Source organism: Rhinolophus hipposideros, assembly GCF_964194185.1.
Source record: "Rhinolophus hipposideros genome assembly, chromosome: 24".
NCBI lineage: Eukaryota > Metazoa > Chordata > Mammalia > Chiroptera > Rhinolophidae > Rhinolophus > Rhinolophus hipposideros.
In genome coordinates this window covers 17,050,183-17,077,329 of record NC_138070.1, presented here as the reverse complement: position 1 = coordinate 17,077,329, position 27,147 = coordinate 17,050,183, and positions in this window count along the sequence as shown.

Below are 27,147 nucleotides of genomic sequence, written 5' to 3'. Positions count from 1 at the left end.
ATGTAGCAGACTGGGAAACTGAGGCACTCCTCTGCGGCTCTTCATTGGTCAGGCCAGCCTGACTCCTTGACCCTTGCCCCATCTGCTGCCTTGCGCTGCCTCTTGTTAGCCAGGTCCTGCAGAGCTCGAGTGGACGGGGTGAGCCAGCCTGCGGGCACAGACCATGTGACCACGAGCAGGACCTTGCTTTTGTGGTGACCCAAGCTTCCTTGGCCCTGTCCAGAGTCACAAGGGGCTGAAAAGTGACCTCTGGGCATCTATAATTAGGCCTTGTCTGGCGTCAGGGGTGCCGGATTTTCTGTCTTGGCTAATGTTGGCTGAGCCCTCACTACGTGACAGGGACCATGCTAAGCCCTTTCAACCCTGGCTCTGAACCTCGCTGTAAGCCCCTGGCAGATGCACCAGCCTCTCTGTTTTCCAATGAGGAAACTGAGGCCCAGGAAGGGCCTGACCTGAGGTGGTTCAGCTGAAAGGGGATTGAAGCAGGATTTAAACCCAGACCCTGCAGCTGCAGACTCCAAATGGTAATCCACAGGCTCTGTCAATGAAAGTAGCTCCATGATTCCAGATCAAAGCAGCGTTTCCACTGAGTAGGCAGGAAAGAGGTGTGCGGAGGGCTCTTGGACTCTGCCTGGTCTCACAGGCCTTCCCCTCTGCCTGGAATGCCCCTCGCCCAGATCTGCACGTGACTGACTCCTTCCTCTCCATTGGGTTTCTGTGTAATTGTCACCTCCTCCAGGAAGTCTCCCCATCCACATCCACTCCTGATCTGCCCCGTTATTTTCTCCTTTGAAGTCATCTTCAGGTGAGGTGTTCTTTACTTGTTTATTGCTTGGTTGCCTAACTAGATGTAAACTCCAGGAGGGCAGATTATGTTTCTCCTCTTCCCTGTGGGATCCAGATGGACACATAGTAGATATCCTACAAACAGTTGTCAAGTGAGCGACTGATGGAAGGTGAGGGATTCTCAGGGTCAAGAGGCCACCAGGATGGATGGGCAGATGAATGTCTGCAGAGACAGGGCTACCTGTGTGCCCAGAGTGGATCTCCTCTAACTGTGGAGGGCATAGGAAACAGGATCCAGCCTCCAGGAGAGGGAATCTTGCTGTGTGCAACGGAATGCTGAGGGCAGCCAGGTCCAGGCCTGGGACAGAGTGGCCTCTCTTTGCCCCAGTGCTTAGGAACATCAAACACTAGTAGTTCCTGGAGCAGAGCCAGTTCCTGGACTGAGGCCTGAGTGTCCTGATGAGTCACTGGTCTTTGTTGGGACTGGCTTCAGGGACCTAGAGGTTGGGCAGCTGGAAGGTGAGAAATGGGTGGCACCTGGAGGTAAGGAAAGAGGGGAATTTGTTGAAACTTAACCAGGCTGCCCTCCTTTCCAAGGCCTGGCATCTCCATCAGTAAAGACTGTTGAAGAAATGAATAAAGGGGGTGGTCCTAGACAGCCCCCCAAAGTCCTTTCTCTTAAACAAACTGCTTAGCATGGTGCAAAGTGCTGTTCAAGCATGAATGCATTTTATTCTCATCACACCCTAAGAGTAGGTCCTCTCATTAATTTCACTTTACAGAGAAGGAAACTGAGGCACAGAGAAGGGAAGTGACTTCTCCAAAGTCACACAGCTGGAGTGGGATTCGATCCCTGCCTTCTGGCTCCAGAGCCTGCACTTTTAGCCCTCTACTCTGCTGCTTGTTTGGGGATAAAATACTCTGAATCCAAGAAGAAAAGGCAAGAGTTTGTAGACTCTTGAAAAGGAGCTGAAGTTTTCCACAAGTAAATTCTTACTCAGAAAGCTAATGTGCATAATATAGATGATGAGAGCCACCCTGGTCAAAGTGGGAATCAGGGTCCTGGAGAACTCCATGCTTAGCTTCATACCCTCACCTCCCACCTCTTCCTGTACTTCCCTCTCAGGGTTCTGGCTCTAAGCCTTGCCTGTGTCCACTTGTCTCAAGGATTCTCGTATTTGTAAAAGCCAGAAACAGACAGACTTGACTTTGAGGTTGCTATTGCTGTTAAACTTCTTAGTCCCCAGAACCCTCAGGTCTGAGGGGAGGGGAGTGTGGGTGAGAGGCCCACCCAGCACCTTCCCTGCTTGGAGATGTCTGAAGCCCCACGTTGGTGGGGTATGACTGTACTCAGGAATCTTACAGGAGTCTGACATCCCAAGGCATTCTGTATCCCTAAGACAGTCTCACATTCTAAAAAAAAGTTTTTAATTGAGAGATAATTTTTATACATTAAAGTGCACAAATATTTTTTTACACCTAGATAACCACCACCTGAATCATGATATGCAATATTTCCAGCCCTGACAGCTCCTATACACACACCCTTTTCTAGTGTTCTAAATATTTCTAACCTTCTGAAGAAACTTCTAAAATAGGAGTTGGCAAACTGTGACTTGTGGGCCTAATCTGGCCAACTGTCTGCTTTTGTTAATAAAGTTTTATTGAAACATGTTCACACCCATTTGTTTACATCATGTCCATGGCTGCTTTTCTACTATAAGTGCAGAAGTGGAGTTGCTATGACAGAGCCTATAGGGTCCACAAAGTGAAAAATACCTGAGTCTTTACAGAAAAAGTGTGTCTCACCCTGTTCGAAAACAGAACTTTCTTCAATGATGGAATGAATATTCTAGACCTTTATTATCCAAGGTGGTAGCCATGAGCCACATGTGGTTTACTGAGCACTTGAAATTGGGCTTGTTTGACTGAGAAACCAAACTTTACATTTTTTTCTAATGTACATTAATTTACATTTAAATTGCTGGATATGGTTCCGGTGCGAAAGGGTTCTAACCCTGGGACACTAAAGATTCCAGCATCCACACCTCCTGAGAGAGACTAACATTCTAAGAAGGGACACAAATGTATCCCCAGGGTTGTGTCTCCTGGAAGTGGCCCCATGGTCTCAGGCCAGCAGCTTTGGGGTTAATGAAGAAGCTGCTTGGTACTGCTAGAATTTTCTTCAAAGATGTTGTTTGTATTGATAGATTTTTGGATGATGCTATAGTATTGAGAGACAGAGAGAGAGAGAGAGAAAGAGAGAGAGAAAGAAAAAAAAAATCAATGGTCGGCTGATTGTACCAGGAAGGGCAGTCGGTTGGTGAGAAAGCTGCAGCGTGTATTGGAAAATAGATTTTTCTGCCCTCCAGACATTAGCTTGAAATTCTTTGAAATGAGGGACCACAATCTGTGTCAGAAATGAAAGATTAAGGAGGTTAATATGCTGGGCCTCCCCTTCTCCTTTTTAATTTCCACGTCCTGGGTGCCCTTGGCCCCTGAGGAAGACTCACAGGTTCCTGCCACACTCCACCTGGCGTCCCCTTCCCCCATTTCTCTGCGGGCCCCTCAGGAGGCCTGCTCCTGAGGCTGGATGCAAACTGGAGGGAGAGGCTGGTCGGCCTTTGTTCCTGGGGGTGGACTTCGGGCCTTCATATCTGGTGGCCTTCTCCCTGGGGGTGCTTTCCTGGGGGCTGCTGGCCAGGCCCTGACCCCACTCCTGGCTCCTCACAGATGTGCTGGGTCCCTGGGCCGTGGGCAGTCTGGGCGCAAACTCTGGGGAGGCCGTGTGCTGAGGACACTGCTTCCCCCAAGCCCCCCAGTTTCATGAGTTACAGATTTGCGTGCATGATTATGAAATTCAAATGTGTGAAAATTGAGCAATAAGTGCGTATGTTATGAAGAAGCGAGGATTTTATTCCCAGAGCACTAAACTATATTATTAAATCACTGAGTAGACTGTGTTTAGGCAAAGTTGTTGATAATCTCTTTCCAGAATTTTATACGTGTCCACTTAGTAAGCTCTTTCCTTTAATAGTTGAATATACAGCCGGCTGACTTTCTGTCTAATAAGCAGCTGATGGAGGTAAAAGATTTGACTTCTGGCCTGCTCCATGGGGTTCCCTTCTTGGTCTTGAAAATACCAGGTTTAAGAGACCCGCCCTTCTTAGCCCTCGGGTCAGCACATCCGGGGTCCTGCTCTTCAGTCATTCTGTTAACACCTTTACAACATCAAGGGCAACGTAATCTTTACCCAACTGTGCAGAAGACTCGTTAGAGTATCAGCAACTGTAGAGAGAGAGGGGCTTGAGGGACACTGGGTTCCAGCATTTGGGTCCTTTGGGAGGACCCAAGGCCCTGCCAACTGAGGCAGCCACTTGGGATGTGCACAGGGCTACACTTGGCAGAGACTCAGCTAGTGGGGGGCACAGCGAGAAGCAAACTGGGGGCCATGGGATACTTCCTTGGGTGGGTCTGGGCGACTTCATCTTGGGATCCAGACACAGGAAGCATCGAGTCCAGCCTTGCTTTCCACTCCATCCAATAACCTGCAGACACTGAGCCTCTCCTGGGGTTGAGTTCTCCCAATTCAGTGAGTCCCCCATTCCAGGGCGACTGCTACAGCAGCTTTGGGGGGTGCGGTGCGGAGGACCAGACTTGGGTGCTAGAATAGACTGGAGGTCCCACCTTCACACCTGTTCTGGGCACCAACCAGGAAGGAGGATCCATCCAGTGGGGACGGCTCTTGCACCCCAGGGCAGACCGCGGGTGTGTGTGAGATATGTCAGAGAGGGGGAGGCAGAGGGTCTCTTCCTGATCCTTCCCCTCCACAGGCCAGGTCAAGTCCCCGGAGCTCTCTCTAGTGACTCCAGCATCTTCTATGTAGCACATACCCCTCTGGCAGTTTTTCTTCTGTTGGTGCCATTCCTGAGTAATGTTGGTCTCCCTCCTGACTGGACGCTCCCTGCAGGCAAGGCTGATGTCTCTTCTCGCTCTCCATATTGCTTAGTCCTTCTTGTTCGTTGCCATGTTCCCAGAACCCAGCGAAGGGCAGCGATGTGCAATCGTTGTTAGGTGGATGAACTAACGCATGGAATGACTGCATTGTATTTAGTGCTTACTATGTGCCAGGCACTGCTCGCAGCACTTCCCTGGACTAACCCCAGTGGAAAGTAAGAAGCACAGGTAAAAGCATTCAACGAATGCTTCCTGATGCCTGTGGAGCTATACTCCCCTGGAGGTCTCCCCACCCCCGTTCTCCCAAGCTTGCCATATCCCAGGTGGAGCCCAGTATGAGGTCATCTGGAGCAAATGGATTCAATTCTCCCTTGCTCTGTAGGAGTGAGAGTTGCTCCATGCAGGCACTTCTCAGGCAAGTAAGGATCTCCGGGGCTGCTTTGGCCTGAGGTCAGCAGGCTTCAGAAGCTCTGTCTGTCTGTTCCTTAAGATGCACATTTCAGCCTGCAGCCCTCGCCTCCTGTCATTGCAGCAGTGTGGATGAAACAGGACAGGCAGCGATTGGTATCAGATTTCCTGGACCAGCACGACTTGGAATTTTATAAGAGATTTTGAACTGGAAGGTAGGTGAAAGCCTATTTCATTCATTCATATGTTCATTCATTTACTCTTGTGGCAGAGACTGCTGAGCTGTTCACTAAACCCACTACCTGTTCTTCCAAGGCACACAAATAGACCACATTTCCAGCCTTCTTCGTACTTCTATGTGGCCAAGTGGCTGAGTTCTGGCGAATGGAATGTGGGCAGAAGCATCATAAATCGCATTTAGGCCTGGTCCATAACCTCCTGCCCCTCAAATCCTCCACATTCTCTCTTTCCCCATCTACCAGTCGAATGCAGGAGACTCTGAGATCCTAGAGGAGGGATGAGTCACAAAATGGAAGGAGCCTGGGTCCTTGAATGGCTGTCTACTGATTGAGAACGTCATGTGGCCTTCAGAGGAAGAGTACAAAATCATTGTGTTAAAGCACTGAACTGTTATAGCATCTAATGTTATCCTAACACACACAGCTTATTCTGCAAATACTTATTGAGCATCTGCTATGTATTAGGCACTGGGCTAAATGTGGAGATTTAGTAAGTAGCCAGCAAGGTAGACAAGGTCCCTGTCCCTGGGGAGCTTCCATTCGAGTAGGAAAGACAGAGAATAAACAAATAGGATTATTTCAGATAGTGGCAAGGGCAATAAAGAAAGAGAAAGCAGGATAATGGTGGAGAGAGGGATGAAGGTGGGACAGTTCTTTAATTAGGCAATTAGGGAAAGTCTCCTTGAGAAAGGAATGCAGCATCTGTCCTGAGATTTGAAGGCTGGCTGTGCCAGGATTTGCAGGAAGGGCATTTCTGGTAGAGAGTACAGCATGAGCAAAGGCCCTGAGGTAGGAAAAGAAAGGAAGCCAGGGTGGCTGGAGAGAAGTGGGGAGTGCGAGGAGATGGGTTTGGAGAGAGAGGTGAGAGTCAGATCAGCAGAACCACGGGAAGCAAGGAAAGGAATCTGGATGCTTGCCAAAAGTATTTTAAGTATCTTATGAGTCATGAGTTGTGCTAAACATTGAAGATAAAATGATGAGCAAAAAATAGATGCTGTTCAATTCTCTTGGTACACAGATTCTAGATGATTGACTGCCCATCTAATACTTGACTCCTCTCTCAAGTGTCTCTGCCAAGCTTCATTTGTTTGTTTGCCTCCAGTGATGGGGAGCTCACCATCTAACAAGGCAGGCCATTGCCTCTCTGCATGGTTCTGATGGTTCCAAGTCCTTCCTTAAATTGCCTCCTGGGGCTTTCACTTTCACTCAGTGGCTCTGGGGTAAAGAAGGAAGTGACCCCTTTTGACTTATGGAAACATGGCAGCTACTAAATGCCAGGCTTCAGAGATACAGAGGAGAAAACAGGCCCTTGCTGGCAAGAAGCTCATGGTCTTTAAGAGGTGAGATGTGCTCATTTCTCATACAGCATATTATCATATGCTATAATATTAATTTGCAAAGTCAGGTTGCCTAAAGCATGGAGAAGAAAGGAAATAGAGGAACTATTCTCATTTGAATGAATCAAGGAGGGCATCATGGAGGAAGAGGCATGTCGGGTGTCTGCAAAACAGATGAGATGGGGTGGAGTCTCCTCCCTCGAAGGCATACAGATTGGCTCAGGGTGAGTCCCAGCTCTGTGTGGGGTGTGGGAACTGTGCTCTAAGGGTTTGAGGGTGTCAGGATAAAACTTCAATACATTAACCAATGAGCCCTGTCCCCTCGCCCCCATCCACCCTCCATTTCAGGCAGCTACAGGGTCCTCTGTACTTCCTGCCTCAGAGATGGTTATAACAACAAAAGAGGAATAAAAAAGAGTCATTTGTGGGTTTTGGATCCCAAAAGTCTGTTTTAAGTCACTAGAATATGGCTTTTGAGCCTCAGTATTATAGGTCTTGAAGGATCCAGGGCCTAAAATTTAGATCTAGCAGACAATGTAGAAGACTATTCAGTCAAAGGTGGTTATTATCCTCCTGGAAGAAAGGGTGGCAGTTTCTGGGCTGGGGGCAGAAGGAGGGTCTGGACAGTACCCAATGGAGGGAAGTGGGAAATTTGCCTAGTAAGCAGGAGGCGTGGGTCTGTATAAGCAGAGAGGATGCAAAGATTGGTGAGGGTGACAAAAGCAGAGGCTAATATCTTGCAAACACCCTGCTACCTGAGTCTGGGCATTTGTTTCCGCCTCCTGCTACCCTTGGTGCTAATCAGATTTTTCTCATGCCACTCCAGGGCCCACTGGAGAGCTCTTCTGGCCTGCCTGAGAATTGCATCAATCAAGAGGAATGTTGACTTGAGAGAGACAGGCAGCTAGCTTCTTGTTGGCATTGTCGAGACCCTGGATCCAGCCATACCTGAAGTTGCAGGTGCAGGAATTTCTCAGGCGTGTGAGACAACAAATGATTGTTCTTGTTTGCTTGTTTCTTAAGTGACTATGAGTTGGGTTTCTGTCCCTTGCAACCAGGAGTCCTGATAACGGCATCTAGCAGGAGGGAGTGGGAGGAGGGATTACCATGGATGTATTGAATCAAGCAGGACACTATCTCATTCAAGTCTCCCCTCAATTCTGTGAGCTGGAGAACGCTCTCCTTTCATAGACACGGTGCCCGAAACTCAGAGGCCACATGGCACAGCAGTGGCATGGCCAGCCTTGGAACATGGTTGCTCTACCATTCAGATCCTCTCTATGCCCTGATGAGCTGCCCCTGGGCTGCCCTGCTGCTGTTGCTGCAGAGAGAAGATGGGAGAAGGGTGTCTGGGGTGTGCACAGAGCCTCAGAAATAAGCCATGTCGCAGCAGTCAGGCGCTGAGCACATCTGGATTGGGAGCAAAGCAGATGGCCCATCTGACTCCAGCACGTCGTGTAACTTTATGGCGTCTTCGGCAGGTTCTCCTCCCTGCTGCGTTTATAGGGATGTCTTCAGGATTTCCTTTTTGATATATGAGAGAGGCTCGTGGACTGGGGCCCCCTCCATCGGAGGGTAATCTGGTGAGTAAATCACTGTAAACCAGCGACAAGTGTTTGTGCCGGGCCCGTGTCCTGTGCGTGCTTTGGGATAAATCTTCCGAGTAACGTGCTTACATGTGTGTGACCCTGGGGACCGAACAGCATGAAAAGGTCAAGTACGAGGGACAAAGGGGAACTTGTCCTTTGCTCTTGCTCTGGACCAGAAGACAGAGCAGGAAGGCAATGGTAGGAGGGTATATTGGTTTCCCAGGACTGCTGCAACTAAGGACCACAAATTTGGAGGTATAAAACAACAGAAGTTTATTGTCTCATGTTCTGGAGGCCGGAAGTGTGAAATCAAGGTGTCCTCAGGGCTATGCTCCTTCTGGACACTCTAGACGACAATCCTTCTTTGCTTCCTCCAGCTTCTGTTGGTTGCCAGCAATCCTTGGCATTCCTCAGCTTGTAGACAGACACAGCACTCCAATCTCTGCCTCCCTCATTACAGCACAAGGCAGTCTTCCCTGAGTGTGTTTCCATGCCTGTATCAATATCTCCTTCTCCTTTCTCTTATGAAAACATCGATCTCCAAGTAAGGGTCCATTCTACCTGGTATGACCTCATCTTAACTTGATGACGTCTGCAAAGACCCTATTTCCACACAGTTACATTCAGCGGTTCTGGGTGGGCATGAACTTTAGGGGGACATTATTCAACCCAGTACCAGAGAGTGAAGGTTGTTCTTGCATGAAGGAGGGGCTGGACTGGACGTAGGAGGGGCTTCAGAATATGCACATGTCCCTTTGGCGGATTTCCTTTGGAGAAAAATCTCATAGCAGCTTCTGTTCATCTTGACGAGGACTTAGGCCCTAGGGGCCTATGCAGGCTGAATAAAAGCTTTCTCTATAACCCAGCAACTCCACTCCTAGAAACATCCCCACTAGAAATGAGTCCTGTAGTCATTGGAAGAAATGCACTAGAATGTTCACAGCAGGATTAGTCATCTTGGCTGAAAACTGGAAACTACCAAAAGCCTGTCTTGGTGGATTGGAAAAACAGCCACAATTCTTTGTGGCCTGTCCCATTAGGAGACAGAGAATTTCTTCTCCCCTTGAATCTGGGCTGGTCTTGTGATTTTTCTCTGAGTAGTAGAATGTGGCAGCAGGGATGTATGCTGGTTGCAAGCTCAGGTTCAAGAAGCCTTGCACGCTTCTCCTTGTTTCTTGGAACTCTGCGGTCACCATGTGACACACCCAGGCTGGCCAACTAGAGGATGAGACATGGGTGGAACAGCGAAGAGCTTTCCTAGCTGAGGTCATCGTAGACCCAGCAGCTGTAGCCACAGATGTAGGCACATGAGCGAGCCCTGCTGAGATCGGCTCAGAGCAGCCCAGAAGAACCACCCAGCAAATCCCAGTCCAAATATACCCACAGAAGTACGTGCTAAATGAATGGCTGTTGTTTTTAGGCACTAAGCTTTGGGGAGCTTTGTTCCCCAGCAACAGCTAACTGATACATCACCAAGAGTAAAATGGATACATTGTAGTAGAGCCACAAAATGGAATAAGGGCACAACAAGGAGAATGAATGAACTACTGCAACAGACAACATGGGTGAATCGAATACTATCCTGAGTGAAAGAAGCTCCATCCTGCAGAGGGCATAGTATATGATTCCATTTATGCAAATAGTACAGAAATAGGTGAAAGTAATCTATGGTAAGGTAAGTCAGGATAGTGGTGACCCTTGGGGTATAGTGACTAGGTATGGACACAGAGGTACTTCTGGGGGCTGGTTAAATGGGTATGTCCACTTGGTGTGCCTTCACTGAGCTGTACACTTATGATGTGTGGATTTTTTATGCATGTAGATTATACCTTGGAAAAGATTGAAAAATACCAGATCTTTTGTTTTCCTTTTCCCCCTAATTGCTGGAAAGCCAATGGGATTGCATCTTATGTGGAGGACAGGTGTGTAAGGGAAAATCATATACTATAGTCAAAACACCCTTGAAAATTCATTGGGAAGCCATCACGTTGGAGCCAACTGCCATCTCTCAATAAATCCAGCGCAGCCAGTTTTTACTCCCGCATTGGGACAGATCACTGTGTCTCCTGTCAGACTCCAGGAGAAGTAGAGGCTTGTGTTTAGGGGTCACACATTGTGATTCTCACAGGGACCCTGAGCAGCCAGGTGCTCACACCCAGGGACATGTGAGACCAGAGGAGAGGTCTTGGTTCAGGGCAGGCACCCTTCAAAACCAGGGGTGTAGGGAATCCTACAATCTCTCCCTTGGGGTGAGGGTGGGCAAATGTGTTTAGTCAAGTTGACCTTAACCACATTTAACTAAGTGAAGTCAAGTTCATATACAATGCGAGACCAGCGTATTTAAAAACTTAACTCTTGTTTAACCAACTTCACTTATCACCGCAACACCCCCTGTGCCATCTGGGACATCAGAGTTGTATTAGGAGATCTGAATGGTGGTCCTCATGTGATCCCAGGCATGTCACCTCATCTCTCTGGGACTCAGGGTTCTCATCTGTAAATGGGGGGTGGTCCAGACTTGAGCAAAAAGAGCACCCTCTGCCTCTTTGGGAGTCTGGGGTTCTAAGCCGCCCTTTGGGAGATAACATACCCTATGACCCAAGTCCTAAGGGCTCCCAGAGGTCTTCTGGGTGACTCTGGGCCAATACATTCTTCCCTGTTTTTCTTTTTGCAGGTGCTGGACAGAGGCAGGGGCCAGGGCTGCAAAAGTGGGCTGTGATGGCTGGGTCCAGGTAGGACGAATTGCTTGGAATAAAGAGAGCAGCCACAGTTTGTAAGAGGGAAGCCCGAGGTGCAGGCAATATGCTTGAGGCTTCTGAGTGACAGCCCCAGGCATGGGGAGTTTCTCCAGCAGCTCTTATATTCCTTTCTGAACCTGTAAGGCAGCCCAGCCCTGGCTGGAGAGTGGGTCGTTCCAGCTAGGGCAGGTGGACCAAGGGCAGCCAGACACACAGAGAGGAAGAATGGAAGGGAGAGAGAAAATGGGGACAGATAGACAAAGGGGCAAGAGAGAAAGCAGAGAAAGAGCACCATACAGAGAAACTTTTATCCATTCAATACATATTTATTGAGCACCAACTCAGACGCCAGATGCTGTGCTTGAGGCAGAGAGAGAGGTGGAGAGAAAGAGAGAGAAAGAGACAGAGACAGATGACAAAAGACCCAGAAGAGATGGAAAGACAGAAATTGTGATAAAGAGCAAAATGGAGACATATTTCATTCATTCATTTCACAATATTTATTGAGCACCTACTTTGTATTAGAGGCAGATTCCTGGTGGGGACTGAGAATGAGAGAGAGAGACAGAGAGACAGAGAGCCTGGTGGATTGAGTTTGTAGCTGTGCAGTGCCTTATGGTTACAGCAGAATATTACAGAAACACACACAGAGCCAGGTCTTCTGACTGCAAATTGCCAAGCTCCTCACTCCTCACGTTCCACTCTCAGGAACTTACCTGAGGCGAAGGTGGGCTGTGCACAGGCGTCTCCAAGCCTGGCTGCACACCAGAAGTGTTTAGGAGACTCTCAAAGATGTTATAGACTCCTGGGTCCCAACGCTGGCAATTTGGCTGCGGGGCTGTGCACTGGGGCCTGGGAATCTGTATTGGAGCCCCTCCAGGGAGTCAGGGGGTATGGGAATCCAGGTGGTGGACACGTGTCCCCAAGGGGCCTCCCCTGAGGCTCTCACTGCTGTCACAGCCACACACGTCCTTTTGCAAACACACACGGCCCATGATTGATTCTCTGCTGTTCCCCTCACAGCCCAGCGGGTCTGATTGAATGGCTGACGTACTGCCCAAACACCCTGCTGGAACCACTTCTCTGCCCTCTGCCCCGGAAGTCGTTTGTTTGTTTTTAGACACAGCCTTTATGTCCAGCTGAAAGGCCACCGGCCTCCCTGGAGCCGCCCCTCCAAGCTGGAGCCAGGCTGAAAGTTGCCCTGGGACTGGGGCTGCTGCTGTGGGGAACCTTGATTCCAAGGCCAGGCTGGCCAGGCGTGGTGGCCCAGGTGGAGGTGCTCACACTGGAAGGTGGCAGTGTGGTCACTGTGGGCACCCCGTGCTTCCCATCTCGAGGCAGCCCTAGCGTTATCTGGGTGTTTGTCCTGTGTGAAGATGCTTTCCTCTACCTTTAAACTGTGAGTGGCTCCTGGGCAGCCATCTCTCCCTCCTGGACTCCTCCCTCCCTTCCTTTAACCACTATTTATTAAGCACCGACCGTGAGCCAGGGCTTGTAGTTTCAGCGCGTTTGTCTCTCTGTCTATATGAATGAATCTGGGCAACCTTTTGTTGTTAAAAGACCAGGCTTTGCAATGCAGCAGAATGGAGCTTGAATCGAGCCCCATCCCTCACCCCGCCCCCCCCACCCTGTACCTCAGCTTCCTTGTCTACTAAATGGGGGTGATAAAGTCAGCCTCGAAGGGTGGCTGGAAGGGTTCCCAACATCCTGGATGAGACAGAAATGCCTGGCACTGGCCTGGCATACAGTAGGTGCTCAAAACCTCTTCCTTTCTCTCTCCACCCCTTCCATCCCCATCTTTCTTGGTCTCTGTCACCTGGCCTTTCTTCCCACCTGGACATGTGTTGTAGAGAAGGGAGCAACAGGCCAGGAGTCTAGAATCCCCAGTCCTGAGTCTCACTTTGCTGTTTGCTGCTGTGTGACCTTGGGCAAATATCTGCTCCTCTCTGGTCTGGCCAGATCACCTCAAAGGCTCTTCTCATGCTTTGTGTCCAGGTTGTGAGTTCCTGGGGACACTGGCCTCAGTTTTCCCTTCTGTGTGCTTCCTATCGTGCCTGGTACACAGTAGGTGCTCCAAGAAGGAACTGAAATGGAAATGAGATGAGTGGGTGATTAGCAATGTCTGGAAACAAAATTGTGCAGATCGCTTGTTGTCAGAACATGGCTCATTGTCCTGGAAGAGCTGGGCCAAGGGTGAGGAGAGAGAGGGGGTGTTGCATTTCTTATTTTCGTGGGAACCCTGCAGCCTCAGCTTCTGCCACTGGTGAGGCAGAAATGGGTACGGGGTGGGATTAAGGGGCCAGCTCTGGCTTCAGAGACCCCCCGACCCTCTGGTAGTCTGGAGAGAGAGCTGGCCCTGCCCTTCCCTCCCCTTCCAGGGGCTTCATCTTAACACTTTACTTTCTTCCTTCCTTTCTGAGTCTAGCAGGCCAGGAATCAAGGCCCCACATACTCACGTGCTACTCCATCATCCATCCATCCATCCATCCATCCATCCATCCATCCATCCATCCATCCATCCAATATCCATCTATTCATCCATACACACACACCCTCCTATCCCACAAGAGCTGGCCAAGCCAGGCCAGGCCTGTGCCAGGCTCTGGGGTCACAGCAGGGAACAAAACCACTATGGTTTTGCCCTTTAAGGTCTCTGAGCCTGTTTGGGGTGACAGCCGTTCAGCAGGTGGTGATAATTCAGGAAGTTGGGAGCACTACACACAGAAGGTCCCTAAATCAGCCCAGGGTGGTGGCTGTCAGGGCCGGCTGCCTGGAGGAGGGGATGCTTAAGGAAACATCTGTCGGAGTTAACCAGGAGAGGAATTGAGGTGTGGAAGCCTTCCAGATAGAAGGAACAAGCCTTCCAGATACAAAGCTCTGAGAGTGGCACTCTAAGGAACTGAAAACACCTAAGAAATGGCTGGAAATGGGAGACCAGTAATAGTAACAATAATCACTTTCCTGATATGAAGATGTGAATGATCTCACTGAGCTCCCCCACCCCAGACATCCATCCCCATTTTGCAGACAAGGAAACAGAGGCCAGGGAGGTGGAGACTGGTTCAAGGCCCCTCGTGTGTAGGGCCCGAGGCCCCAGTTGAAGGAAACTGCCTCCTCACTGGGACAAACAGCCCAGCTCCAATGGGGGCAGGAGAGTCAGGGTAGACAGGCTTCCTCCCAGCGCTACCCCTGTGCTGGGCTGGAGGCCCTGGGGAGGCCCCAAGGGTGGGGGTGGGGCGTGGGAAGGCTGTAAACTGGTTTGGGGCGGTAGGGCTTTCCTGTCGCTGCCGGTGGCCCCCGGCTTTGTCCTCATGTGTCACTGAGGAATGCGGCTATAGTCTGGATAAAGGCAGCTTTGTTTGGAGGCCCTCAGGAAGGGGGAGGGGAGGACTGAGGGAGGGAGCAGCACGGGCAGGAAAGGGTTACTGTTCCTCCCTTCTGGATGGCCCCTGCCTTAGCTCTGGTCAGGAAGCACCTATGCCCTATGGACACCCATATCCTCTGTTGTGCCCTTCATGCACTTCCTGACCTTGGCGAGTAACTTCCCTTTCTCTGATCCTCGGTTTCTATATCTGGAAAATGGGACTCATTTGCCCATTTCTATGGATCATTTTGAGGCTCCAGACAAATAAGTCACACAGTTAATTGCATCTGCAAAGCATACTGATGAATGAGAAAAGGGCAGCCCAGAGAGGTAAAGCGACTTGCCCAAGTTCACATGGCTTGACCTTGAAGGGGGATGAAGTCAGGTACTTGCTGAGGGTGGTGGCAAGGGCCATGAGCGTCTGTTTGTCTCAATCTGCAAGCAGCTGGGACCCAAACTGTGCCTTTAGCCTTGGCAAGAAGGACAGACAGGGGTCACTGGCTTGTGTGCACTTGGCCTTGTGAGGGTGGGCACTGGCTTTGCCCTTGGTCACTGCTGCCCTCCAGTGCCAGCACAAGGTGGGTAGGAAAGCCCAGTGGTTCAAGCCTCGGAGCTGTGTGACTTTGGGCTGGTCTCAGCTCTCTGTCTCAGTTTCTCCCTCTGTGAAATGGATCTAACGTGAGTACACATAACATATGGCTGTGTGGTAAGCTTAAGGAGATAATGAGCACACAGCCAGCCCAGAACCTTACACTGGTTAGTAGGATTAGTGGGAAAATGGAGATTGGCTTGCTGGCTGCACAAAGGATTTTTTTTCAAGGTCATAGCCAAGGGTGAGCTGGGATCAGCTCAGGGCTTCTCCTGGCTCTTCCTGCCCAGGAAGGAAGGGTGTGAGCCCTGGAGGGGCTGCAGTCCTGGGATGGGACAGTTGAATGGAGGAGAAGTAGGCAGTATGAGCCACCCAGCTCTGCCCTTTGGGAGGAGGCGTCCTGTGTGCTGGAGCTGAGAAACACAGTTCCCCCTCCCCGCCCCCCTGCAACGGTGGACAGACAGATGGGGCAGGGCTGAGCATGCTTAGTCATGGCCCAGATATAACACTGGCCCCAGGGAGCAGCTACCTCTGTCTTGCTTTCACAGCAGCTGCAGCCAATCCCAGCAAGGCCGGGACTTCACCCTGCTCAGTGAGTGCGTCTGAGCGCATTCCGTGTGGATACAAGAGAAGCCCAGAGAAGGGAAGTGACTTACCCAAAGCCACACAGCAAGCAAAACCAAAATCATTCACTCACTCACTTACTCATTCATTCACTCATTAACTTGGCAAATACTTTTGGAATTTGCCAAGGGTGGGTTAAGTCCTTCAGGAAGGACATTCCTGGAGGAAGTCCTGGCTTGTGCAAAGGTACAGAGGAGAAGTCCTATCATGGTTAAGGGTGTGGGTGCTGGAGCTGGTCTGTGAGGTCAAATCCGGGCTCTGCCACTTTGGTGTGACCTTGAGCAAGTGAGTGAACTGCTCTGTGCCTCCGTTTCCTCACCTATAGGTAGAAGATATTCACGGTGCTTAAATCATGGGATTGGTGTGAAGATGACAATGAGTAATCCATGTAACATGCTTAGCGTGGGGCTTCGTACACAGTAGGTGCTCAATAAACATGAGCTCTTAAAGACGGTGGGTGTGGGGAATAAAAGACATGTGGAGCTTGGGAAATGTCAGCCAGTGGTTGGTAGGGAATGTCTAGAGCCCAGATTGGAGGTTGTGGTCCAGTTTGGAAGCTTGAGGAACCACAGAAGTAGAAAGAGTCCTGCGGATTGACTTGCTGCTGTGATGCAAGTGGGTGGGGGCAGGAGAGTCGAGAAGCCAGAAGGTTAGGGAGGAGGCAACCCAGGGCAGCAGTAACGGGGGACAGGGCCAGAGCAGCGGCAGTGGCAGGGAAGAGAAGGCAGCACCTGGGAAGGACTGGGTGCAGGAAGAACTGTGGCAGGAGAAGGGGGTGTTGTCCTGGATAACACCCTGGGGTTCCCATGGGTGAGGAGCCCATGGAAAGAAAGGGGAGATGGACTGGAGCACGGAGCCACTCCAGGGAGCCTCTTAAGTGCCAAGGTAGGCCTTGGAGGGATCATCAGTATGCCCAGGGTGGGCTGCATAATTTTTAGGGCTCAGTGGAAAATAAAAATTTTGAACAAGCAGCGCTCCTTGTTCGTAAAGCAACAAAAAGGTGTCAATAAAGGTGGTAAAATATAATATAAGGCTTTTTTCCTTTTTTCTGCATATTGCATCTGCGCACGTGTCTTCTCCATTGTCCTATTGGACTTCACTTACAGGTTCAAAGATAAAATTGTTAAGATTTCAAGATGGCAACAACAAAGCACTTACAGCTGATGGGGAACCCTTCCCAGCTTGGGGCTCTGCGCAATTGCAGAGATCACAGGTCCATACAGCTGACTTGACCATGCCCATTTCACAGATGACAAAACTGAGGCCATGGGGGAAAAATGCTGGTGACTAGAACCCAGATATATTTCCAGTTTCGGAGCACCCTATATTTTCCCCCACCTGAGTCTGCTCATGTCTAATTTCTACTTACCGAACTCCAAACAAAGCTCTGCGGCAGTTTATGGAAAACACAGGAGCTATTAACACAAATGTAAAAGAAGAGGCAACATTGTCCTGTGGGAGGACCTGGCCTAGGAGTTGTGTGACCTTGGACAGGCCACTTGAGCTCTTCGTGCACAGTCTCTCGGCAGAGACAGGCTTAGAGCCCAGAACTCCTGTCTGCACCCTCTACCCCACAAGTCTTGCCCACTCCCACCTACATCCCCTTCAGTGTCTGAGGCTTGCAACAGTCATAAAAAAATGAAACCACAGCCCCCCAATGTGCTTGCTGGTTTCTCAGGCCTTATTTATTTTGGCCGCTAAGGAGACTAATAAATGGCTTGCCACTTGACGTAATCATTAAGAGCTCCACTGAGCTGTGGGCAGCGTTTCCTCCCCTCCTTGGCCGGGCCTGGGGCGCCCAGCCACTGAGTGTGGCAGTGATGGATGGTGTCATCACCGGGTTTGCCCAGGGGGGGAGTGTGGGCAGTGGGCGGGCATGGCTCCCTCTCCTGAGGGCTCCTGGGCAATTCATTATGGGAAAGGGGAGTTGATGTGTGAAGATGTCAGCCGGCTTCCAGAAGGGGCATGAACCAGGAGCCAGACATCCTAGGGAACTGTAGGCCAAGGTGGATCTGAAGACTAATTTTGGGGTGCGAGGAGTCAATTGACGAATGGTCAATAAATAGATGAAAGGAAAAAAGTGATTGCTGCAGTAGGTGATCAAAAAATATACATTAAAACATGTTTTTTTGAAAGTTACGAAATTGGTAAATTTTTCAAAAAAATCGATTCAAAAAATTAAAAAATATATGAGAAATTGTAAAATTGTTCTCAAGTCTCTGGCCCTCCCCGTATCTATACTCTGCAATGTAGCTTTGCAGATCTTCCCATCAAGAGATAGACTCTATTTCCCACCCTTGAATCAGAGCTCAGTCATGTGACGTGTTTTGGCCAATAGAATGTGGGAGACATGATGTGATGCTGTGTCAATTTCAAATGGAGGGCTTAAGAGGCCTTGCAGCTTCCCTTTTCTCTCTTGGAATCCTGCTGCCATCAGGTGAACAAACTCAGATGAGCCTGCTGGAAGACGAGTGACCACATAAAGCAGAGCCAAGCTCCAGACGTATGAGAGGGCCCCGTCAAGATCAATAAAGCCAAACAAAGATAAGCAAGTCTGGATGAGTCCAGAAGTACCACCTAACTGACCTGTACATGCGTGAACAACAACAAATGCTCATTTTTTTAAGCCATCAAATTTTGTATTGGTTTGTTATACAGAAATACTGATACAAATCCTAATAGCCAACGTGGGTGATGCTGTGGGTGAATAGGTTTTCTCACTTATAATCAGAAGGAGGGTAGGTTGCTAAAATTTTATATATCCATTGAAGTAACTAAAAGAAGAAAAGGCTTTATAGGTGCAAGGGGCTATTATAATTTTATGGGCCTCAGTTTCCTTACCTGGAAACTGGCGGTAATAGTACCCATTTCACAGGGTTATTGTGGAGATTCAATGAGTGGATCAAACACTTTAAAAATGCTCCCAAATTGTTGCTCTCTTTTTCTAGAAGCGTAGCGTGGGAGCAACAACACTCAGGGAAGTTTCTCAGTTTGGGGGATTAATTCCTGTGAAAATCCAAAGCATATGTTCCTTATGGACAAAGATATATTACCAAGGATGTCCTTTTCAGCATTGTTTATAGTGAACAAATGGAAACAAACTAAACGACCAACGCTAAAGAAACCATTGTTACTTATGTTGCTGTTTATTTATTGTGCTTATTGTTGACTAATTTTACCTAATATTGCTTGAATGAATTAAGGTATGGCTATATGCTGAAATAAGTTCAGCAGTGAAAATTCAGGTTTTAGAAGAGAATTTGCTAACATTAAAATGTTCAGGCTGTTAAATTAAAAAAAATCATATTACAAAATAAAATTATAATATGATCCCAATTCTTGTAAATTCTCTCTCTCTCTCTCTCTCTCTCTCTCTCTCTCTCTCTCTCTCTCTCTCTCTCTCTCCAAATCTGTGCAGAGAACAATATCTGGATGGAACTAACCCACAATGTTGTCTGGGTTTGTCCCTGATGGTGGGACTATGATTTTTCTTCATATTAACACATCTGAGTTTCTTCTGTGCCAGGTACCTTATTAAGTGCATCCATCTGGCTCGTCCTTTAGTTCTCACAATGAACCTTAAAGATGTGTACTAGAACTGTCCTCATTTCACAGATGATGACATTAAGGTCGAGAGGAGCTCAATGAATGTGTGTTAAGTGAGAGGAGTCAATGAGTGAATGAATGAATGAATGAATGAATGAATGAATGAATGAATAAATGAATGAATGAATGAATGAATGAATAAATGAATGAAACCAGAGCCTATGGCCAAGATGAAGGGGGTAGGTCTGAAGACCTCAAATGAGGAGCCATAAAGGAGCAGGTGTTGGTGTCTCCCCTACCAGCCTGCTATATTCTGAAATTTCCCCATTCACAGTTCTTTCTTCCTTTGTTTGGAAAAGGACCAGGGTCCCTCCTTCCCTCGTTTGCTCAAGTTTCTTGCTGCATTCTTCAGACCTGGAAGGACCCTGATAAGTTATCTAGCTCTACATTCTTGGTTAATTTTTAGAGTATTTTTAAAAATAACCTTTTCACTATGATGAACAAAGAAGCATTCATTGTGGAAAATTTGAAAAATGATATAAAAGTATCATAACCCCTTTCCCTGACCCCATATTTCCATCTTCAGAACAATCCAGGTTGACATTTGGGTATATTTCCTCCCAGGATTTTTGCCCTCTGTGTTTCTCTTTATGTAGTTGGCATCATACTGGATGGACAATCTGCTAGTTTTACCTCATATCAGTAACAGTCTATGTGGGCAAAACACAGTGCGGGGATCTCAGATCAACTGGTCTCTGGGGTCTGAGGAACCCCACTGTTTTGTATAGAAAGGGGCTCAGACTCCCATTCTGAGCCCAATAGCTTTGTGTCTAGCTGCTTGAGATATTGGGAGGAGGGACCTACAATTCTGATCAAAAAGGAGAATCCTTTGCTTCAAAACGTTTCAACACCTCATCTAGAGAGGAGGTGTGGTCTGTTCAAGGTCTCCCAGCAAATCAGAGGCAGACCCGGGGCTGGGACCCAGGTCATCTTCCTTGTGTCTTAATGAGAACATTATTAGTGGGTGCCATCCACAGGGCAGGCACTGTGCTCGGCCCTGGGGAATCAGTGCTGAACCAGACAGACTTGGACCCTGCTCTCCTGAAGCTTCTGTTCCCCCAGGAAAGCTGTAGAATCCTGCTCAGCAAACACATGATCAAACAGGTGCAGCTTGTGACTGGAGCAATGGGAAGAGAAGGACAGAGTGGGGGCAGGGAAGGTCTCTCTGGCAGGTGACCTCTGGGCTGAGCTCTCAGGGATGGGAAGAGTGGGGAGAAGACCAGAGGGACCGGCAAGGGCAAAAGCCTGGAGACAGGCTTGGTGTGAGCCAGTGAAGGAGTGGGAGGAGATGGGGTCAGGGAGCTGGGCCCTGGTGAGAGGTGAGCAGAGGGTTTTCAGCAGGGGAGGGACATGACCAGATTTACGCTCTAAAAGGTCACTGGCTGCTGTGGGGCTGTGGCTGGAGGTGTGGTGAGGCCCTGCAAGTCCACCCTCCAGGTTCCAGGCCCTGGAGGGACCCTCCCCCACCCCCACTCCTCTGGCATCCCTTCCTGAGGGAGTGTACAATGGGTGGGCCCATCAGCTCAGCCACAAGCCACCCCCCCCCCCAGTAGTGGTGGGGGACCGCCTGCTCCCATTGCATGGAGATGGGAACAGCAAATCCCTTCCTTGGCCTGGCCTGCTCTCCTGCTTGCCTTGTAAGGCCCGTCATCTCTTGTTCTGGGGCATCAGCCAGAGCCAACCAGGCTGGCCATATCCAGCTTTGCTCAGCTCTCAATGGCCTTCTGAAGTCTGTGTCATGGCGGGAGGGGGCTTGATGAGCAGAACTCACTGGGCACTCAGGTCAGGTCAGGACCCCTTCAGCCCCCCTGCCCTCCCCCACCGCTTATACCTGCCCCACGTGCATAGACTTTGCAGACACTCAGACACTCAGAGTCACACAGCCCGTTAGGGGTGCAGCTGCCCTAGGACAGGCCTCTGCAGACCCCACATGTCCCACCTTAGACGCTGCTTCTCAGACCCTAGGGTGACGCCTGCCATTGGTTAGAGGAAGGTGATAGGTGCTCCTGCCAGTGGGAACAGCATATGCAAGTCTTAGATGGGACAGTGTGTAAATATGTGGATGCTTTTGGGGGAACTTCTTTATTGAGATGTTCACACACCATACAATTCACCCCTAGGAAGTGTGCAAGTCAGTGGTATTTTAGTCTAGTAAAGAATTCTGTAACCTTTACCCCAATGAATTTCAGAACATTTTCATCACCTCAAAAAGAAACCCTGTACCGTTAGCTCTCATTCCCCAATTCCTTCATCCCTTTGGCCCCTGGCAACCACTAATCTGCTTTCTGTCTCTACAGATTTGCCTATTCTGGACATTTCGTATAAATGGAATCATACAATATTTGATCTTTTGTGACTGGCTTCTTTCACTCAGCATGTTTTCAAGATTCATCCAAGTTGTAGTACATCATTCCTTTTTATAGTTGAATACTATTCAATTGTATGAATATATCACATTTTGTTTACCATTCATTAGTTGATGGACGTTTGGATCCTTTCCACCTTTTGACTCTTATGCATAAGGCTGCTATCAGCATTCACGTACATTTTTGTACGCTCATGTTTTCGTTCCTCCTGGGTATATCCCTAGGAGAGGAATTGCTGGGTCATAGGTAACTCTAGGTTTAACTTTCTGAGGAACTGCCAGATTGTTTCGTGAAATACGTGTTTTTGAAAACAGTGACTGTGTGTGTGAATATGCACATGGACACTTGTATTTGTACATGCGTGTTAGGAGTGTAAATACATTTGTGTATGTGTTTGAGTGTTAAATTGTCCAGTAGTACCTATTGTGATAGTTTTTGTCCTACTTATAGAGGTAGGTGGGTCAGGCATTCCTGACAGGGTATCAGCATGGGCTAAAGCTGGGTGGGAGGAATGAGAGAGAGAAGTGAGGTCTCTCTTTGGAAAGTGCTGAAAAGTGGCTGGGTTCACAACAGACCTCCACATTTGAGCGCACATATCTTCCTTCCACCCTCCCAGCCAGGACCACCAAACCCACAGCATCTCATGCAAATCGTATGCAAATCTCTCTCCTCCCATCAGCCCTGCGGCACCCAGAGGAGTGGGAAATATTCTCGGTTGGGTCCTTCCCTTCATTAATTTCTAAGCCGTAGTACATTACTCATGGATAATTAAGAGTGAGCTATTAATACAACATTTAATATTCAAGTGCAGTGAAGAGGAGAGAACCGTAAGTCACAGAATCCTATTCGACAAGACGTTCCAGTTTAGCAATGAGATATTTTTTTCGCCTTCCAGATGCTCAGGACGGCTTGCATCGAAACGTGGGCCTGAGAACTTTATTTATTGATAGAGTACGAAGAAGGACCTTAAATTACCGGGAAATCCATTCAAAGGGCCGAGTGGAGATGGCCTGGTAATAATTATACCCAGAAGTGTCACTGTCTCCACCGGGTACGTCCGTTGTGAGGAGCTGGCTCTGTCATCGCATGGTTGGTAGGGGGATTGATGGCAAGGAGGATGGGCAAAAGCAAAGACATAGGAAGAAATGTGAAGATGTGACTGTGTCCATTCACACTTGGGATACGGGAGGGGGTGGTTTCTGGCCACCCACAAACCCTGTTCTTTCGGGCTGGAGGCTAAGACAGCCTGGACTTTCCCAACTCCCTCCCCATGTGACCTTGGAAATAAGAATCTTCCTGTGTTCCGTTTCACTGATCCCCAGGGCCCTGATATAGAAAAGGAGCTCAGTTAGAATGGGGTAGAGGTGAAATGTTTTTGAACTCCTTGAAGCCTCAGTTTCCAAAGCTTTAAAATGGGCTCTCCAGGGAACAATCTCTAAGAACCAGTTCCTACCTTCTTCTGCCTTGAGAGGGTAACTGTGAGTGGCACCTGGGGATCACTTAGATGCCAGTGGCTGTCAGTCACGGGGGCCAAGTGGCATGTGTGGGTGCCAGACTTGGGTCACTAGTTCCATGATTACATCCCAGCTGACAGTGAATACCAAATCTAGCCTCCATTACTGGCAGCAGTTATCAAATATGGCGGCCATGAGCTCAGGGGTACTCACTGGAGGTGTGGGGGAGAAAGTTCTTTCAGGACCTGCTAAACCTACCTCAAGGACCATTTGGCTTTCACTGGAAGGTGGAGAATTAAAGTTAAATAGCTGTTTTCTCAATGAGGTTGGCCATGATGGTAAGCTAAATCATGCAGTGGGCTAATAAAATTTCTAGATTTTCTAGTAAGTTCTCTAGCGGTAAAGGGAGCATGGCAGGAAGAAGAAAAATCTGGGTAGCTGGAAGGACCCAGACATGGTCCAGCCTCTCTTCTATAGAGGAGGAAATGAAAGCCCTGTGTGTCCAGGGCCACACAGCAGGTCAATGGCAGCCAGACATGGAGAGGAAGCATAACCTTCCCGAGGTGGTAGCTCCCTAATATATGCTTTTGTTCAAACGCCGTGTATGGCAGGGTGTCATTGCCTGAGGAGCTCAGCCAGGAAAGGGCACAGCCTGGACCTGCAGGCAGAATGTCTGACCCTGAAGCCAGGCCCTTCTTGGCTAGTCCCTCTGCGGATGGAGACCTCAAGTACTCTGCCTCCTTCCTTGTTATACCGCCGGCACCCAGACTGGCCCTCAGTGAGAGGTTTCAGAAAGGCTTGTGCAATGAATGGAGGAATAAGGAAAGGATGTTAGGTATCTCCATCATCCACGCCTCTACCCATTTACCTATGGACCGAATGTGTGTGTCTCCTCCACACTCATACATTGCAGCCCTAATCTCCAGTGTGGTCATAGTTGGAGATGGGGCTTCTGAGGAGGTAATTCAGGTTAAATGAAGTCATAAGGGTGGGGTCCTGACCCAGTAGGATTGGTGTCCTTAGAAGGAGAGACCCCAGAGAGCTCTGTTTCTCTCTCCCTAAGCCCACACAGAGGAAAGGCCACGTGAGGACACAGTGAGAAGGCAATCATCTTACTGTGGAAGAGAGGCCTTAGCAGAAACGGAATCAGCTGGAATCTTGATCTTAGACTTCTAGCTTCCAGAACTGTGAGAAAATAAATTTCTGTTGTTTAAGCCATCCAATCTAGATGGTCTTTTGTCATGGGAGCCTCAGCTGACTAATATATCTTCCATTCCCCTTCCTTCTTATTCTTTTTCTTTTCTTTCTTCTTCCCATCCATCCATCATCCATCCATCTCCCATCTATCCATTCATACTCCTTCCTTCCTTCCCTCCTTTCCCCTTGTGTCTCTCTCTTCTTTCCTCCCTCTCCCTCCTTTCCTCTTTTTCTCCTTTTCTACTTCCATTCATCCACCCATCTTTCTATTCCAACCTTCCTTCTACCCACCCCTCGTCCATCCCACCCTGGCACTGCTGGGGAGAGTCTTTGCTGCTGTGATAAACTTACCCTGCACCCTGAACCACAGCATTGCCGGAAGCACATCAAAGCCTGCACTGGGGACTCAGCCCAGGGCTAGGATGGGACACCTCTGTACACTTTCCATCATGACACGTCACTATGGTAGTCTCTCTTACTTAGTTGTCCCATAGGAATACCTTGTTAAGTCATCCCAAACTTACCCTCCAAATTTGATACAAAGCCCAACCAGCCGTGTGTTTGCACCATGAGATAACAAATAGAAGATTAATTTTATTTACATAAATAGGAATGATTAAACCTCAACAGCTGTCCAGGCATCGCATGCTACAGAGGCTGGACCATTCCGGGAGGCTTCCAGGAGGGGGGCTGGCCTGGAGGAGCCAGGCACCTGGGGCTGGCAGAGAATTCCCAGCAGCCTCTCCCACCTGCTCCACCTTGGCTCCTCCCAGGCCTGCTCCATGCAAATCACCCAGGAGCCTCATTTGCATACACACCAGCTCATTTCCATATCCCCCAGCTCTGGATGGCTCGTCTGCCACAGGGCTTTCTGACAGCAGCCCCTTTTGTTTTCACTTGCCATCCAGGGAGTTACTCCTTCATTCTTCGAATTGGGGAAAATAAAGAAAGCAAGGGAAAAGAAAAGGGAAGGGAGAAAAACCCTCAAGACAAAGAGACAGACACCATCTGGGCAACAGGAAGAAAACGCCACTGTCTGGAGTTTAGACCCTGGGGGAAGCAGGCGATGAAGGGACAAGCCTCGGGGCTGGCTGGAGTAGGGGATCTTAGACTTGCCAGAACTGGCTTGAGTCCCGGCCTCATCATTTACTTGGCTCTGGCCTCCTGGGCAGGTGACTTTGAGGCTGGTGCCTCTGTTTCCCCATTTGGGAAATGGGACCCTCCCAGCAGCGTGTGGTTGGTGCCTGGCATGTAGCAGCCCCAGTTCCGGCTCCTGTGTTCATTCCTGCTGCTGCAGACCCTGAGCAGGGAAGAGATTGTGTAGTATGAGCAGGTGAGTCTGCCCGGCGTACCCCGTCCGTGGGGCTGCTGGTGTCGACGCCAGCTCTGCCCTGTCCCTCTCTCTCTCTGCACCTTGGTTTCCTCCCGGTGGTAGGACTTCCGAGGGCTGGACCCCTTGAGTTCTCCCCTTCTTCCACTGGTCAGAGAATAGCAACACAAGCCAATGTATATGGCGATGGTGATAATATGAATATTAATAGCATAACTGAGAACCCAGCCCTGGTCAAGCCTGGGCCTGGTTTTCTCATGTCAGCCTCATAAGCACCTAGCGGCCCAGGTTTTACTTCGATTTCCATTGATAGAGGAGGACCCAGGTGCCCAAACGGAGGCCAGAGCCTGTGCTTGCTGCGTGCTTACCTCCCAGAGGACTTTGCTCATGCTTCATCCCCCGCCATTGCTCTCCAACAAGGGAGGACAGAGCCACATCCTTGCCGTAAGAGTGGCCCCCAGACCCCATGCAGCGTGTTAGTGGGACGGGGGCAGCACTCTGGCAGAGCAAAGGGCCCAGGGCTGGGCCTTGCTGTCTCAGCAGAGTGGGCCTGGGGCTTGGTAGGCAAGAAGTTGGGGTACCTTGGGGGTGGGAGAAGAACACACATGTTTGATCCTGTGTTTTGTCCCTGACCTTGTGATCCCCTCATCCCTGACCCCACTTCTTATTACACCCCTAAATTTCTTTCCTCCTCCAGGTTCCTGGAGGAGTGAATGTAGTGCTAAAGCTCTGTGGTCCACACACCCCGGGGTCTTTCTCCCTCCGGTTCTCACATGGTCGGTTGCATTGTGTGTTTGCATGTGTGTCCATCCCAGGAGCACAAAAAACATACTTCAGTGCATATGTGTTAATGTTTGTGCAAGAGCTCTTATGTGTCCTTGGTGGTAAAGAACGTGGATTCTGCGGCCAGCCTGCGTGGGTTCAAATCCCAACTCTGCTAGTTGCCAAACTTCAAGTAAGTCACGTAGCCTCTCCAAGCCTCAGCTGTTCCATCTGTAAAATGGGGATGATAATAGTCCTTGGCCTTGTTGTGAGAATCTGATGAGTAACACGTGTATAACTATGGAGAATGGTGTTTGGTCCATAGTAAGCTCGATGTGTTCGCTATGACGATGGAGTGTGTGTGTGTGTGTGCGTCAGGTTGGGTTCAGAATCTTACACGAGCGGGGACATACGTTGTTTTCATCACAGGTCACATAGGTAAGTGTCTGTACACACACATGCAGGCATACGTGGGTATGCCCGTACCTGTGTGCCTTGCATGTGAAATGTGATTTGTGATGAGAAAGTCAAACCCAGTAGACAAGAGACACTTGTAAGGTGTGGATTTGTGTTTGTTCTGAACATTTCTTTTTTTTTTTTTAATTTATCGGGGTGACAATTGTTAGTAAAATTACATAGATTTCAGGTGTACAATTCTGTATGACATCAACTATAAATCCCATTGTGTGTTTACCACCCAGAGTCAGTTCTCCTTCCATCACCATATATTTGATCCCCCTTACCCTCATCTCCCTCCCCCCACCCCCTTACCCTCTGGTAACCACTAAACTATTGTCTGTG